The sequence below is a fragment of the Nomascus leucogenys genome, chromosome 6, assembly GCF_006542625.1.
Source record: "Nomascus leucogenys isolate Asia chromosome 6, Asia_NLE_v1, whole genome shotgun sequence".
NCBI classification, from domain to species: domain Eukaryota; kingdom Metazoa; phylum Chordata; class Mammalia; order Primates; family Hylobatidae; genus Nomascus; species Nomascus leucogenys.
Window position 1 is genome coordinate 101,969,718 of NC_044386.1, and position 18,340 is coordinate 101,988,057.

Genomic DNA, 18,340 nt, shown 5'->3' on the forward strand with positions numbered 1-18,340 from the left:
GCTTGCTGCGTAGACAGTAAATCTAACAATTACACATCCACATTGTCTTAATTCCTTGGATCACTGGCAGTTTTGCTTGGAAGGGTATAAGAATAAGAACCAGAATAAGAAATCCTGGAGTAAAAAAAACGTTGATGCTTACTTATAATATCTCTATGCCTAGCAACACCCTGGAGAGTCATAGATCAAGGACCAATTTCACACTGCTAATGCATGTCATTACTATAAGGTATGGGTCCTATCATCAGAGTAATTGAGAGAGTAATTGCAGTATAACTTTGACTAAGAAGCGGGAAGAGGAAACATGCAGAGGAATGTGGGGCTGAAAGAAGGATTTATGCATTTAAGACAAGACAGACTTGAGCATGATTAAAAGCTGATGGTTACAAGCCAGTACAGAGGGAGAGGTGGAAGATACTGAAGAAAAGATTATAAACGGAAGATAAGACCAGAGCACAGGTTTTTGCCAGTGACAGGAGGCAAGCAAAAAATGCCCATACCATTACGTTTTGAGGTACAGTGGCAAGCAGGTGAGAATTCTTCTCTTTTCTGTGAAATAGAAAGCAAGAACGTCTGCTGAGATTGTGGAGGAAGGGATGACAGGTAGGCTGAAGGAGACCAGAAGGTTTAAAATAGCTGCTGGGAAGAACAAGCAAGACCTAATAGAGAGAGATGGGAAACCTGCCAGCAGTCTGGAGGACCAGTTGAGAACCTAGCCCAAGTACAAGGACAAAGACGTGTAGAGAATTAACTTTATCAAGGGTTAAAGTTTTATTGGGAAAAATATGACAGAAGGTCAAGAACCAAAGAGACTGAAGATGCTGGCAAGACTGTCAGTGAAATGACAACTCTGGGCTGTATGAGGCAGGAAGTGAATGAAGAAAGAGGCTGATGGGAGTCAAAAAACTAGAGAACATTATGAAGTCAAAGAACGGGTACCTCATTAGTCAGGTGAAAGAAAAAGCTGGGAGAATCAAAGATTGTAGAGAAGAAAGTATTTAAATTTGAAATGTCAAAGATGAATAGCTCAAGGTGATGCTAAAATCCAGAAAGTAGTCATGACAACAGGTAGGTGAAGTGTAGAATCAATGTTGTTGAGAGGATAAGCTATTGAAGAAGCCATTCTCAGGGATGGTGAAAAGCCACCTTAGAAGATTCAGGTAAAAAGAACAATTATGAGGTCAGGTGCCAAAGTCACTAATGAACAGGAACCATCACCAGGAGCTGACAATGATTGGAAAGGTGAATAATTGGATGGTCTGAGTCTTGAAAGAAGAAGTTTGAAAACAAGGGTAGAAGAATTAACTTTTGTAATCAGATCTGAGAACAAAAAGAATGGCAATCCCATATCCTAACCCAGAGATACATGGAACATGAACGAACGAGTAGCATTCACTTGGAAAAGGTACAAGGTAGGCAATGTCATCAGAAGACAGCCAGGCAGGAGAAGGGGGAAACGTCAATAAAAATACATTGAGGATGTAGCAATGTTTGTTTCCCTTGGAATGTTCTCAGAGTAAGTTTTGGTAAGGAAGGGAATAATGGGAGATTGAAAGAGGCTGTCAGAATCACAGAGAAACATAGGGAAGAGACTATAAGAGAGGCCAGATCATGTGGCTTACATCGTGGGCAGTGACTGAAGACCACAGGGATGTAAGTAGTGCTGGCCACAAGACGTCCATAGCAATCCCTGGTGGAAACGAGATACTCAAGCCTCAGGAGGAATTAGTTGTGGCCTGACTTCCAAGAGACTAATGGTCCAAGTGAATAGGCTGGAAATGTGGGTTCTAGGACTACTACCACAGCTAGAAATTACTCTGTCCTTGGGAAAGTGTCTTCACCTCTCTGAACTCCATTTTTGCACATGTGTAAAATCAGAGTAATACCCATCACAGAGTTGCTGTGAAGATTAAACAAAATCAGCCATATGAGACACCTAGCTCAGAAGTGAACCAGTTTCTTAGGCCTGGCATCAACTGAATGCTTCACAAAGTAAAGCATTCATTGTCTGATGAGAACAAAATCTACCCTTCAGTCAAATGAGGGGCAATGGAACTCTTCCCTCCCAGCCTCGTTCTGGAAAGAATAAGGCAAGTTAGGACCATGGGTAAACATTCACACAGCCAGAAGGAAAGGGAAGCTACTGCCTCTGAATAAAAGAGATGACTTTCTGGTACATGTTGGCCTTGTCTGTAATTAGATGGCATGAGTCAGTGTCTCCATGGCCTAGTCTTTGGAGTATAAAACCAGAGAGCCACAGAACTGAAATCAACACATGCGCAAATCCTCCATCTGCCCACAACCACGAACCCCCACAGAAGTATTCACAAAGTGATCAACTTGCATATGGACCTGTTTGCAGAATGCTTTTATATCCTTGGTCTACACGTTTGGAGGACATCCTCACTGCATATGGCTGACTCTTGAGCGAATCCCAAGTGTGCCACTAGTCTATTAGCTAGACTATATGCCTAAGGTTACTAACTAAAAGCTCATAAGCTAAAGCCCACTGCAGTGTGTTCTACGTGGTGTTTTACAATTTTTAAATAAGTTGCCGACATTTTGACATTTGGAAGATTTTACCAAAAATCTTGATGCCAACTTTTCTTGAAAAAAAAAAAAAAATTCCCACAGGGTATCAATCAATCAAGTGGAGCTGAATGATACTGGCCCTTATCCAGTAATTGGGGGAGGTATTCCATGAGTGGGCATAATTCACTCTCTAGTCCTTAACAGCCCCACCCAAACTTCCTCACTTATGCAGAGGTGTCAACACCATGTCAGCAATAATATTGTACTTAATAATCACATCTGACAGGTGTTAGAATAAGTAAGCTCTTTGGGGGGGAAATAAAGTTAGATATTTACCTCACAGTGTGTGCATACACATACAGCTTGCATTAAATATAAAAATTGAAAATATAAAATAACTGGTGCTAAACTGACAGTGATTTCTATTCCATTTTTGTGTTTTACTGTATATTCTATAACACATACTAAATTTTCTATAGTAAATATGAACTTGGGCCAGGTATGGTGGCTCAGACTTGTAATCCCAAAACTTTAGGAAATGGGTACAAGGCTTGCACCCAGGAGGTTGAGACCAGTCTGGGCAACATAGCAAGATCCCATCTCTACAAAAAAATTGAAATATATGTGTGTATATATATATATAAATTGAAATATATATACATATACACAATATATACTATATATGCAATATATATATACACATGTGTATGTATGTAAACTTGTAAATTTATTAAAAATATTTTAAAAGATGAATTAGATAAAAACTTCAAAAGTTCAGCAACAGCAGTATTTGCTCAGATATAAAAAAAGGCTATACAGTAGAAATGACAGCAGTATTCCTTTTGATGAATTTTAAATTATTAACCCATGTGAATCTATTTCTGTCTTCTATATCTGGATTCTAGGCTAAAGGATTCAAAGACATTACATCCCCTTAGGATACTTTACAGAACGTATATTGTTAGGAATACTTCCCAACAAGATAAATGTATGGTATTCTTGTGGGTAGGACACAAAGAGAGGTAAGAAACAGGCAAATAACAAAATTTAATAATATGATCCCAACATTTGTAGCAAATTTTGGTCACAAATGTCAAGAAAATAGAGGTTCCATTTTCTCAAGGAAGAATTAGGTTCCTGGAAAATGCTAAGATAGTGTATGACCTTGATGGTTTTCAACATCACTTCTATAATGTACATGATTTATCTGTTTACCTTGAACTAGAATAAGACCCTATATTTCAACCTAAATAAAGATTTGAAAATACTTTTGAAAGCTCAGTAAATTGAGAGTCAGAACCAGAGAAAGGGCTTAACTTGCATTTAGTACACAGATTCTCAAATAAGAGGGCATTCAAAGTGGGTGAGAAGGAGGGGAAGGCATGGTATAAAGAAAAGTCACCTGTGGAGTTTCTTCAACCATTAGGTTTCCCTCTTTTTCTCCCATCTAGGTTCGCCTTCAGACATCCCACCTGCATAGCAGGAAATACCCCATTCTGGAGAATCAGTACTAAGATACAGATAAAAACATATCTCATCTCTCAGGTGATCTGAGAGGATATGTCGCAGTCAACATTCCTAACTTCTAACCCCACAGGGCTCTGCACTGTCAAGTGTGCTGACTGCTCAGCCCAAATTCTCTTCTAGGCAGTCATCCCATGCTCACAAGAAACATGTTTGACACTTTGTGACTCCACTCCAATCACCACTGATTGGACTAGGAGGTGACTAACCAACCCAAGCACAGCCAATCCATAGGTGCAACCTCTGTGATGGGCTGGCATGAAAAGATAAGCAGAGCTGCATCCTGCTCTTGAGCCTGTGTGCTCAGAAACACAAGAGACTGAAGCAGCAGGCAACAGAAATAAGGTGAAAACAGACAGGATAATAGGGTAAGAAGTCAGGGCAAGGTGAATGTACAAAGATGAAGACATGACAGTAGGCAAAAGCTATGAGACAGAGAAAAGACACACAGGATAATAGTGGAGATACAAACAGACACCCAAATCCAAGGACAACAGTGGCGTTCCAGAGGAAGGATCCATAAACTTTTACTGATGTGGTCTCTAGAGCTATCCTGGATCCAGAATGAAAATCTGGCTCCAATTTTTATGAGACAGCACTCCAGTAAGACTCCTGTTTTTCAATTTTCATGAATATTATTTCCAATATCATTTCACATATATGCTTTCAATAATCTATCCCACCCAACCCAAACTAGCTTGTCTCTGGTCTGTGCAATCAAGAAAGCATACCTGGCCAGGTGCAGTGGCTCCCAACTGTAATCCCAGCACTTTGGGAGGCCAAGGCGGGCAGATCACCTGAGGTCAGGAGTTCGAGACCAGCCTGGACAACATGGTGAAACCCCATCTCTACTAAAAATACAAAAATTAGTTAGGTGTGGTGGCATGCACCTGTAATCCCAGCTACCCAGGAGGCTGAGGCAGGAGAATCACTGGAACCCAGGAGGCAGAGGCTGCAGCGTGTGGAGATTGCGCCACTGCACTCCAGCCTGGGCGACAGAGCAAAAAAAAAAAAAAAAAAAAAAAGTGGGCCGGGCACGGTGGCTCACGCCTGTAATCCCAGCACTTTGGGAGGCCAAGGCGGGTGGATCATGAGGTCAGGAGATCGAGACCATCCTGGCTTACATGGTGAAACCCCGTCTCTACTAAAAATACAAAAAAAAAAAAAAAATTAGCTGGACATGGTGGCGGGTGCCTGTAGTCCCAGCTATTTGGGAGGCTGAGGTAGGAGAATGGCGTGAACCTGGGAGGCGGAGGTTGCAGCGAGCCAAGACTGCACTACTGCACTCCAGCCTGGGCAACAGGGCGAGACTGTGTCTCTCAAAAAAAAAAAAAGGTACCTAAAACAATCTGTGAGCAGCCAAGGTCACAGAGCTCAACAAAATAGAGTTCAGACCATTCAATTCCTAGGGTCCTATAGCAAATTTTCCTACAATACCTACACCAGAAAGACAAATGTGAATTGGAATGAGTGAATTTTATGGTATATAAATTAAACCTTAATAAAGTGGTTAAAGGGGTCAGGAGAGGGGGACTAGAGACAAAGCATAGAGCAGAACAACTAAAACTGACACCAGAGGAATCTTCAAATAAAAACACACTAATAATCTGAGTAAAGAAGAAGGCAGCCTTCAAATCTCTTGAAGTCTATAAAATGAGATAAGAAATGAATAGACCCTCAACCCCATTCTCTGGATCACAGGATGAGAACATACCCTTTAAAATGTGAGAATTGTTTTTTTAAAAAAAAGAAGTGTTACTTTAAACATTAAACACTGAGAATTCATGTGCCTAAGAGTTTCAAAACTGGTTTGGTACAACAGCCATGCCCCACAGAGTACATCTTTTGGTGGCAGTGCCAAAGATATGACACTTGTGAAGGATGAACCACAAGTAAGTCCATTAGGGAAATAAAATTTATCTTTATTATTTTCTTCTAATTACAAAAATATACATTTTGTGTAAAATTTTCAAATACTACAAAAATAAATATTTTGAAAAGTGCAAGTTTTGCCATAATCATAGCCCCTGCAGAGAGCTACTGTTAAGGATTTGGTAAGTATCCTTCCAGACACCTTTATCCGCATATAGAGTATATTTTTATTATCCAAACACATTCATATCTTACAAAAATACTCTGCAATTTGTTTTCTGTCTCTGAACATACCATTTTCCCCTGTAAAATGACATATATATTAAACATTTTAACAGCTGTTGTTAGCAGCTGTTTTAACAGCTGCACAGTATTTCACTGCTTGGATGTATCAGCTTATTGAACCATTCTCCTATTGACATTCAGGTTGTTGGTATTTTTTTCACGAATACGAACTTTTTAGTGAATATCAGTGACATGTATCTCACACACTTACATGAATATTTCTGTCAGATAAATTCCTAGAAGTGTTACTGTCAAAGTAGCATCCTCATTTGAGGATAGCAAGCTGGTACTGATCACGGCAGTCTACCTTTAATCTACTCCAAATCTAACATGCAGGCCAGGCCATGAGGCAGAATAGTAAGGCTGAACCAGCTAAAGTCCTAGGGCTCCTGACTTTCCTTGTGAAGGAATCCATATAATCACCTGGTGGAGGGGGCAGGTGTGAATTGCCAGTTCTTCTGCCCTCAAGCCAGTCAGAGGTTTCCATCTGTATCCAAGCCTGGACAGCCTGACTCTGACAACAGATCATGTGGAGAGGCCAGAATAAAATATGTGGAATATAAGCAAAGAAACTGAGGCATGCAATTAATTCAGAAAGACAGAGGAGGACATGAAAGATGCAAAGCTGTGTTTCTTTAAAACAGATTGATTTACCTGTTGCATAATGTAGTGAAATGGCACTGGATTTCATAGTGATCCGTCAGATCTGTTCGTCTTCTCTGCTGTCCATGTACCTTAACTGGAAAAATGCAACATATGCATCTTCACTTCCCAAAGAATTAAAATGTAACATTAAAATTTGCTAATTTAGATTTTTGTTTTAAATACTTAAATTTTTTATTTATTTTTGTAGCAACGGGGTCTCCCTATGTTGCCCACACTAGTCTCGAACTCCTAGCCTCAGGTGATCCTCCCACCTTGGCCTCCCAAAGAGCTGAGATAACAGGTGTGAACCACCATGCCCAGGCAATACTTAAATTTTAAACTATACAGTGCCTCTCTTTTTTTTTTTTTTTTTTTTTTTTTTTTTGAGACAGTCTTATTCTGTTGCCCAGACTGGAGTGCAGTGGTGCAATCTCAGCTCACTGCAACCTCTGCTTCCCAGGTTCAAGTGATTCTCCTGCCTCAGCCTCCCAAGTAGCAGAGATTACAGGCATGTGCCACCATACCTGGCTAATTTTTGTATTTTTAGTAGAGACAGGGTTTCACCATGTTGGCCAGGCTAGTCTTGAACTCCTGACTTCAGGTGATCCACCCACCTCAGTCTCCCAAAGTGCTAGCATTAGAGGCATGAGCCACCTCGCCTGGCCCTCTCTCTTTTTTTAAACGTGATGAGGGGATGGAGAAGTGAAGTTAGTTGACGGGAACGGAACATGACAAATTGAAAAACATTATCACTAGGAAATCATAAATGTATTCAACCACTGCATACCCTCCCCAGAGTGTTGCTCGTCCAAATATCAGCCATGAATGATGGGGCAGGTCAAGAACAACTTACAGACAGTAGCATTTGAGGGAATTCTTTCTAAACATCAATAACATAGCCATTCTTTTCCTATTTATAAGCTGTTTGACAAATTCTGAGCAGAGACTGAAACAGAGGTCTCTAGAGGCAAGAGAAGTCTTTATTCCTTTCCCAAATTAATAGATTTTGAATACATCTTTTTTAAAAAAAGAATACAGTAGAAAATATTTGTAATATGACCATATAGTTGATGACTTTCATAACACTGTGATACCCACCAATGAGGGTCTACATCTCATTTTCTAGGCCTTGCAGTGCATCAGTACTGACAGTGGTTTCGTTTAAATGAAGATCCCATCCCTTTCCAACTCCTTAGCCCTAAGCACCAGACTAACCTCCTCCTCCTTTTTGCAGAATGATTTTCCCTTACTCTTCCTCCATTCTCTCCACTGTCAAACTTTTGAACAATTCTTAACCTTTCTATTTACTCCTTTCTTTCATTCAAAAGCACTGAGAATTATCTGTTGATATGAACTGCCACATTTATTCATCCACATTAATTCTGAAATTTTCAGAAAGGCTTCCATTTCCACAGCTCTGCCAAAATCAAAGTCCTAAAAGCTATCTACAATGTCTGGCCAAATGCAATAATCATTCTCAATCCTCACTTTTCTTGATTCCAGTGCAGCATGACAGTTACCCTTTGTGTGCATGTGTACTACATGCATATGTGAAATTCTTCCAAGAGTCTGAAACCTCTTAATTTACCTCCATCTCTCCTTAGATCCCACTGCTGGTTTCCCTTCACCTCTCCAACCTCTCCACCAGTCCTTCCTTCAAAAAGTCTCAGTCCCTTGTCAGTCTTCTATAATGTATGTTTTTAAGCACTGAGTTGGTATGAAACATGTGTAATACATAAATAACAACACAATGAACCCCTGTGTATGCACCATCCCATTTCAAAAGGAAAAAAAAAAGTTTGTTACTTTTGAAGTACACTGTGCTCCTGGGTTATAGGTAACCACTATCTTGAATTTTATCTTGATCATTTCCTTATTTTCTTTATAATTTTTAAAAATGAGTGTGTCACTAAGCAATATATCATGTAGAGTGGCAAGTTTTAAGCCTTCTATAAGAATCATATTATACTGTCACGTTTTCTCTGCTCAATATTGTTTTCTTGAGATTCAGCCATATTGATGTAATTCATTCATTTTTATTACTGTAGGACTTCACCTCACAAATCTACCAGACCCATTCGTCCATTGCATTACTGATGGACATGGAGACTGATTCCAGTTTTTTGTAACTATTACTGCACTGATATGAACAGTTGTAGGTCTCTTGTACACTCCCTACTAGTAGAATTTCTGAGTTATTAAATCTGCACATCCTCAACCTAACTTGATATTTCCAAATTATTTTCCAAATACTTGGACTGATCCACAGTGGAACAGTGCTTTTTTTGATTCATAACCTCAACAGTTGATATTTCTGGACTTTATTTTTTAAGATGGGTGATAAATAGCATCTCATGGTTTTAATTTACATTTCTCCTATTATTAATGGGATTAAGTATCCCTTTATAAGTTTCTTGTATTGGCCATTTAACATTCTTTTTCTGTGAACTGCCTATACAAGGCTTTTGTCCACCTTTCTACTGGTTGTAATAAAGATTTATTTTGTTTTGGATAGGAGTTATTTATAATCTCTGAATATTAGTCCTTTGTCAATTATATGTGTGTTATTAATATGTTTCACAGTTACCAGGCTTGTTTTTTCCATTTCTTTCTGGCATCTTTGATAAATATGTTCTTAATTTTAAGTAGTTTATTAACCTTTTATAAAATTGTTTGCACATTTTTGTCTTAAGAAATCTTCCTTTAAGGTCATAAAAGTATTAGCCCATATTATTTCCTGAAAGCTTTACAGTTTTGCTTTTAAATATAAATATCTTAACTGTGCAATTGATCTGTGTGTGGTGTTAAGTAGAGGTCCAATTTTTTTTTTCCACATGGATAACCAATTGCCCAAGAACCATTTGAAAGGTTCATCTTTTTCCCACAGATCTGAAATGCCAGCCTACTATTCTAGGCCTACTATTCTGAGCCATCAGTCAATTTCATGCCTCAGCCGATTCCAGGCCACAGGTTACAATACATCAATACATTCATAATACGTCTTAGTTTTCTCCAATATCTTATAGGTTTTGTTGTTGTTGTTGTTTTTGAAGAGATGGGGTCTTGTGGTATCCACCAGGCTGGAGTGCAGTTGCTGTCACAGCTCACTGCAGCCTCAAACTCCTGGGTTCATGCAATTGTTCTGCCTCAGCTTCTTAAGTAGCTGGGATTATAGGCATGAGCTACCATGCCCAGCACAGGTATATTTTTTATGCTATTTAAATGGTTTATGTTTTTAGATTACTGTGTATTATCTATTTATTGCTCATGTATTCTTTTCGATGGTTTTCATATCCTGAAACCTGCCAAATTGTTACTAATATCTTAGCAATTTATCTACATTTCTTCTTCCTGTCTAAAATTCACACTTTTAATTTTTCTTTCCAGCTTTATCACTGCAGCTAGAACCTCCAGTAGAATGTAAAGTAGAAGTTATAACACAATGAGCAGAAGGGTGTGATAGCCATTCTTGCCTTATTCCTGGCTATGAATGGAAAAGTTTTAACACTTCATCATTAAGCTCAATCTTCATTGTAGGTTTTTTATAAATATCCCACATCAGATTACAGAAGTTCTCTTCTGTAACTACATTGCAAAGAGGCTTTATCACAATAGATATTGAATTTTACTACGTCTTCTATATCTGTTGACATGATCATGATTGTCTTCCTTTAATCCATTAATATAGTGAAATTACATGTTAAACCAATCTTGAATTCCTTGGGATAAACTCGATTTGGCTATGAATAATCATCTTTTTATACTATGCTGAATTCTGTTTGTTAATGAGGATTATAATTTTTGCATCCATAATCACAAGGTTGGTATACAATTCTCCTGTCTTGTATTATCCTTAACAGACTTTTGGTATCAAAGTTACGCTATCTTCATATGATTTGGAGAATACTCCCCGATTGTTGGGTTTTTCTCTGCTATATTTTGCAACGGTTTAAGTAGGACTGAAATTATTTGTTCCTTGAATGTTTGGCAGAACTAGAGAGTTAAACCATCTGGGTCTTTTCTTTATGGAAAGATTTTTGCCAGCCAATTCAACTTCTTAAATGACTATAGAATAATTCAAGTTTCCTATTTCTTCTTGACTCCATTTTAGCAAGTTATGTTTTCCAGACATTTTTCCATTTTAGCACTTTTAAGTTTACTGGCATAAAGTTGTTCATTATATCCTATTATTACCGTATTAACTTCTGTAGCATTTTTCTTTCTGGGTATCACTTATTTCTGCCTCCTCTCTTTTCTTCTTGATCATCTTGCTGGTGTTTTGTCAGTTGTGTTACCCTTCTTTAAAGTCATTCATTCAAAAATATTTATTTATATATACTATGCTTTGTATATGTCCAAAGTACAGTGAGCCATATTAGGAACATTAGCAGGTGAAACATGTCAAATGTTCCTCAGCAATGTCAATGAAAAGCAAAACAAAAAAGTTTTCTAGTCAGGACAATCAAAAATTGTCTATATTGCTAGTAATTTTTTACATTAATAAACTTTATATTTTTAGAGCAACTTTAAGTTCACGGAAGAATCGACTGAAGATTCCCACATACTCTCTCTTCCCACCAACACAGTTTCCCCATTATATCTATATTGTATTAGTATACGATGTGATACATTGGTTATAACTGATGAACCAATATTGATGCATTATGATTAATTAAAGCCCATAGTTTACATTAGGGTTCACTCTTCACTAGTTATGTTAATCTTATCCAAAAACAAACTGTGGCTTCACTGATCCTTTCTATAAAATGTCTGTTTACTATTTCATTAATTCATGCTTTATTATTTCCTTTCATCTACTTACTTTAGAGTTATTATACTTTCTCTGAATTCTCAAGTGGGGAAAATATAAGCATTTCATTATTTCACTCAAGCTAGTTTTTTTCAGCCTCCTCTAGATAGTATCTTGGGCCAGCTTCCCTCGCAACCCACACATCAATTCCCAAATCGACCTTCACGTCTACTGGGTCTACCCTGTGGATTCAATTTTGCTTCTCCATCTCCTCTTCTCTCTATTCTCTGTCACCTGATAAACCCTGTTGTTCATATCCTAAATTCATTATGGAAACGAATATATCTTTATTTTTCTACTGCCAAGTAAATTATTCCAAGCCCTTTCAACTCATAGCTATAAATAAAGATCTCTTTAATTTTATTTTCTCAAACGCTATTTTCAGGCTAGGTGTGGTGGCTCACACCTGTAATTCCAGCACTTTAGGAAGTCAAGGCAGGAGGATTGCTTGAGCCCAGGAGTTTAAGATCAGCCTGGGGAGCATGGCAAAACCCTGTCTCTACAAAAAAAAATTAGCCAGGTGTGGTGGCATGCACCTGTAGTCCCTAGTACCCGAGAGGATGAGGTGGGAGGATCACCTGAGCCCAAGAGGGTGAGGTTGCAGTGAGCCGTGCATGATCACACCACTGCACTCTAGCCTGGGCAACAGAATGAGATCCTGTCTCAAAAACAAAAACCAAAAAACCCACTATTTTCATCACAATCTTCAGGCATAAGCAGCTTTCCTTTGATACTTAGGTTAACTTTTAAGGTCTTCTATCATCTTATACATTCTCCCTGCCAGTGTGTTTTCTCTCTCACTAGTCTCTAGGCAAACGCTCCACTCAAAGCACAACACACAAATTAGCCTTTATCCATGTTATTTCCCACCACCTGATAGCTTTTCTGTCTTCTCCTCAAACCACCTAATTCGTTCACCCACAAAGAATCTTTTGCTGTGAAATCTTCCACAATTGTGTATCATTTGCTTGTTGCAAAAACTCACTTTTGCACTTACAAAATATTAATATAAAGCAATACAAACAGTAAGGAAGTAACTGTTTTTCTCACCAGCAATTTTATCTTGCAAAATGGATTGGCAGCTTTTAGATGCAAGAACTATGTTTTAGACCCTTTTGGATCGCTAAAGAACACAGAAAATGGGTTGGCCGGGCACGGTGGCTCACGCATGTAATCCCAGCACTTTGGGAGGCCGAGGCGGGCGGATCACGAGGTCAGGAGATCTAGACCACGGTGAAACCCCGTCTCTACTAAAAATACAAAAAATTAGCTGGGCGTAGTGGCAGGCACCTGTAGTCCCAGCTACTTGGAGAGGCTGAGGCAGGAGAATGGCGTGAACCCAGGAGGTAGAGCTTGCAGTGAGCCGAGATCACGCCACTGCACTCCAGCCTGGGCGACAGAGTGAGATTCCGTCTCAAAAAAAAAAAGAACACAGAAAATGGTTCATCACATTCTTGACAGCTAATACTGAAATGCGACAAGTATTTATAAAATAATAACATACCCTGCCTGCTAGGTGGCTGGAGATGATTCCATTGCTAGATATAAGACAGTCAGCCAGAGTAGTTTTTCCTGTTAAAACAGCAACATCAATTCAAATCTATGTCTTTCTAAAAAGGGGTCATGGGATGGATCACACCTATAGATTTAAAATCTGGTCATAAGAATTGGTTTAGTAAAGATTTTCTATTTACCTATGCTAGGTGAAAAAGACAAAAGAGTTTGATTAGACTCTAACAGACTATCGTCTGGAAGGACACAGATGCTAGCACTCTATAATGCTGTAATCTTATCTCCAACCCTGTGGATCTAATCAACCTCATCTGAAAGTTGTCAAGCAACTTTTCTTAAAGTAGAGAATTTTTCTTAAATTGAGGCAGACTTTATACAGAGAAAAACACACTTTTCCGTGATAGGACAAACCACCAAACCAATCACAATATAGAATACCTGATGAGTTTTACACAGTTACTATAATTTGTCCTCTAAGAATTTGATCAAGTTTATCACAATTACTACATCAATTATCCCATATCCAGAACCATGACCATGTTTATCAAATTAAGCCCCTGACAGCACAGAATGACAAAAAGCAGTAATTTTTTTCTCTGAAAGGCATACTGGGTAAAACATCATCAATAAACAATTGAACATACTCTTCTGCCATACTTCCCCATGCATGGCCTCAGCTGGAATTTGCTAGTTAAACTGTCTTAAGAAAATACTTATTTATCAAAGAAATGCAGGAACTTTACCCATATCTCTTACTGTTTGTAATACAGCCCGTGGAGGGCATAAACTATAACAACCAATGAAACCTAGTATCCAAATCTAAACATAGGAATCTATTTTATAGCAAAAGAATCTTTGTATATATTTATAGTTACCTTTATTAAACAGACTACATACAACTAAAGTCTATGCAATGTTGTGTGGTATAAACAGGTGATTCTGTTTAAAGAATGTTATGGGTATGCATAATTACTACAACTGGGTTGGAGTAAGCAAATGAGGGTTTTTTCCTTCAAGATAAGTCTTTATTGCACTTTAGGAACTTCAGCAAAGCTATGGAATCTCTGTATAGTTCAAACCAGAGACCAATCAGTAGGAGAACTGACGATATTTAACACTGTGTTATCTGTCTGCCATGTAAATATGTATTAACATATAATCCTAGAGCATCATTTTCCTGCGACCCAATAAAGCTGAATTTATTCTAAGTACATCAAGTATATACCTCCCTAGGAAATAATTATCAAGCAAGCAGGAACTTTGCTTTATTCATAGCGGTATCCCTAGGACCAGAACAACGCTTGTCATATAGAAGACCTTCAGAAAATACTTGTTGAATGAATGAATCACAGGTTTTCTAGGATAGTACCAGTTTAACATAATTTTAAAGAGTACATTTAATTTGTTACACTCCACTGACTTTTCACTTGATTAAATTCATAAAGGAAAAAAAAAACCTTTTTATGAGCCTTCACGTTCTCAAAATGTGAGCAATAAAATTATAAAAACTCATGGAGGCAGGGGTTACTCACTGGATTTGTACTAAAACTCATTCTCAGCTGGCTTCATTTGTAAAGTGACCCACTATCTTGTCTTTCAGTTTCCATACTCACATCACTTCAGCTCGTCCATCAATGACAATAGCCACCTAACCTCTGACTTTGGATCCATCCTAAGCATGTCTACCAGTCTAATCTTTCTCATGTTTTATTTGATTACATCATTCCTGCTCTATGTTTTCCCCCAAAGGTTCCCTACTGCCTAATGGGAGATGTTAATAATCGTTTTCACGGTGAAGCATTTACGTTCCCTCTCATTATCATCACATTTGATCCTATAGCTTATAAAGTGGGTATAGTCTTCATCCTGTTTTACAGATGCTGTATACTGAAGCTCAGAAAGGCAAAGCACGTTAACTTGAAAATGGGGATCTGAACTCAGGTTGTCTAACTTCAGAGCTGGAGCACTTAACTCATATCCTGGTTCCTATGAGATATGACTCAGCCTGCTTCTTCACCTCGCCGACTAGTCCTTCACCTTTAGGATGGTAAATAGGCTTTATTTCACATGCCCATCCCAATCACTTTACTATGGCTACCTAAACTACGAAGGGGTTTGAAATCAAGAGGAGGCTTAGCACGAGGGAGCGCTATGGGGTTACAGCAGTATCGGTCAGAAGCACACACACCACGCATTGGCTATCTCTGCCTTTCCCAAATGCTGGGCTTTGACCACTTACATTTCCTTCTCTCCTTGATGACACATTCCCACTTGTAATGTTTATCTCCATTTGTCATCTTGAGCCCCCTTCAAGTGTCATCTCTAATACTAATTATGTTGTGAGGTCTTTTCTTAATCCCTCATTTCCCAGTCCTCTAGTTCTCCCAACATTAGAGTCTACTTTTTTCTCATGTTTGTCTCATTTTGCTCTGCTCCCCCTTAAATCCTCCTCTACAGCTCCAGCCTGGGCAACAAGAGTGAAATTCCGTCTTCCCCCCGAAAAAAAAAACAAAAACCTCCTCTACAGCTGGGCTGGTGCCCTACTCATAAATCTCCACGTTCTGACATACTTAGCAAAATATCTTGAACTTAACAGACGTTTGGTAAATATCTGATGAATTAAATAGGATTACATACCACAAACTCTAAAGACATGTCAAGACTATAGACATTTTATATGTAAAGCCATTTCAAAAACAAAAAATTCAAGTTCTGGTTTAAAAAACAACATGACATACTATATAAAAGAATGCTACTCACTAGGTAACCATATTCATTTCAAACGCTTTATAGCAAAGCAGGCTTCCCTAACATCACAGAAAACTTTTAAAGGAAAGACTTGCTTCTTAGCAAACACCACCCTCAGCTGCCCACAGCTTCACTCCACTGAGACATACAGAGACACACCTCCCTTATTTATCAAAATAAGCCATTTAAAAAGGATTCTTACCATGGTCAACATGAGCCAAAACACAAATATTCCTGATGTTGGCAGTGTTTTTCTTGAGTTGAATCATCTTATCCAAAAGATTATTTCCTGTGTCTAAAAATTAAATATGTATTACAAATGGCCCAGAGGCTAAAGGTCGGGGCAAAAGAAAAAAATAATAAACGCTGGGAGGTGGCAAGGCTTCTCAAACCCCTTAAACCAGGAACCCAGTGAATGTTTATTGATGAGATACACCACCGAGGCCTAAGTCCAGTTCGAGCACTAAAGTCAGTATCCTACCACGATTATACTTAACGAGTTTGCTCATCCTTCCGGATCCGAAGGCTGCGATGAATCACGCAGCTCGAGGGGACTCGGTGCACAGTGACACCAGTAACCCTGCCGGTGGAGGAGTCCTCGGATAAACTTCTCCAGGCCAATGACCACGTACAGGAAGGGTTGCATCCAGGAGGGAGAGAAATTGCTGAAGAAGATCCTCCCTTTCTCTCTTCAGTCTTCCCCCAAGTCCCTCATTCTGACATTCTCGCTCGTCCTCGCGCGAGGTCAAATACCCAGCTTTATTCCTGCCCATGGAGCCCGAACAAAGTTTTGGGTCACGTGCTTATTATCTAAGCAGGTGCACTGCTGGTCTTTCATTCCTTTCTAAATAAAAAGGAAAAACCTCTACACTACAAGCCCTTTATTTCTGCAGGGTCCCGGATTCGTTCTACTTGAGGATCCCGGGTCTACACAGACAGGCGACCGCCTCGGCCCCAGACTGGAAGCGACAACCCGGGGACCGCCGCTCCCAGCCCGCGCTCGGCCCCAGCCCGGGTTCCCGCCTCACAGCTTCAGCGAGCCGGGTCCTCCAGCACCGCCCAGAGGCTGGCCGAGGAGGTTCCAGCCCCCAGCGCGAGCCCGCACTCACCGGCTGCAGCAGCCCCACCAGCCCTGCTCTTTCTCCCGGGTCCTGGCCACACCATGAGCTTCGGAAACGCAGAGAACTCTGCGGGTCCGGAACGCCCGCGCTGACGCTTCTCCTACGCCGCCGGAAGCCGGCGGCGCGTCAGTCACCGGGCATCCCTCTGTTGCCTTGACTACGGCGGACGCTGTAAGAGTGGAGAAGCTGCACGTGCTGAGGCGCGGTGAAAGAAACCCTGGGAGCCAAGAGCGCAAGGAGCTGGTGTCTGTGTCAGATTTGTACTTGCGGCTAAGAAACGGCTGGTGTAGCGGCGGGCCGGGGCTTGGGAGCCGACCTAGGGCCTAGGTACATGGAGCCGGCTCCTCGGGAACCCTGAGAGTGGCCGTACCCCGCAGATGAAGGGACGAGGGCGCAGCGACTTCTGCACTTATCCCGCCCCACGAATACTCGCTCCGCACCCGCCGGCTACCCGGGGGTAAAACGTTTGTTCGTAGCCCCAGAGACTCCCAATCAAGGATCCAAAGTAAAATGCCACCCGGGCCAGGTAAATAATATATGTGAAGCAGCGACGGGATATAACGCTGGTGAGTAGTGGGATGTGATCCGACTGGGAGAGTGCATTTCCACCCCATCATCCTCCACCACAAAGATGAGAAAGAACAGCGCCCAAGGCCCTGAGTCTGCAACCCATACCACATTTTCTTTCATCTGCACCTTTCTATCCTCCCAGCCAGACCATATTCCCATTCCCGTCCAGGCAGCAGTTCTTTGGAATCCTCCTGACTGAAAGGCAGTAAGTAGTCCCCACCCTGAAATCTAGAATCCAACTGTGAGTCCTGCCTAACAACCTTCCATCACCTATAAACACAGTCTTCTCCTTCCTTAGCTTCAGTTGATCCAGGGATTAGATCATTATTTGCTAAATAAATATGAACGTGTCAATCCCTTTGTATTTGTAATCCTCTTCAAAGAAAACACCTGCATGTTGATGGAAAGCAGTTTTTTTGATATTCTCATAATAAACACAGTTCGTAATTAGATGTGGATTAAAATATCAACAAATTAACTTTGGGTGTATGAATCTGCAGACCGGTGCAGGACAAAATTTTTACTTTTTTTCTAATTCATACTCAACATAAGTTCCTTTCCCATTCAACTGTGAGGAAATTCAGTCTTCATTATGTTGAGAGCTACCCTTAGAATGGTGTGATTTTACTTTTTGTTTGTTTGTTTTTGGTTGTGGTTTTTTTGTTTTTTAAGGGTTTTATCTTTATTTTCTGATAATGCAATAAATAAATACACATGAGGT

At 39.9% G+C, this 18,340-nt stretch overlaps 1 protein-coding gene and 1 pseudogene across 1 annotated transcript in view; both read right to left on the reverse strand.

Annotated features, from left to right (window-relative positions):
* Positions 1–16,437, reverse strand: part of LOC115835577 — a 68,771-nt pseudogene extending 52,334 nt beyond the window's left edge.
* LOC100580626 (elongation factor-like GTPase 1) overlaps positions 1–17,099 on the reverse strand; it is a 393,155-nt gene extending 376,056 nt beyond the window's left edge. The window contains exon 1 of the mRNA XM_030814913.1: positions 17,038–17,099. The gene's annotated coding sequence lies outside the window, so the exon portion shown is untranslated. The remainder of the gene's footprint in view (positions 1–17,037) is intronic.
* Positions 17,100–18,340: the final 1,241 nt, after the last annotated feature.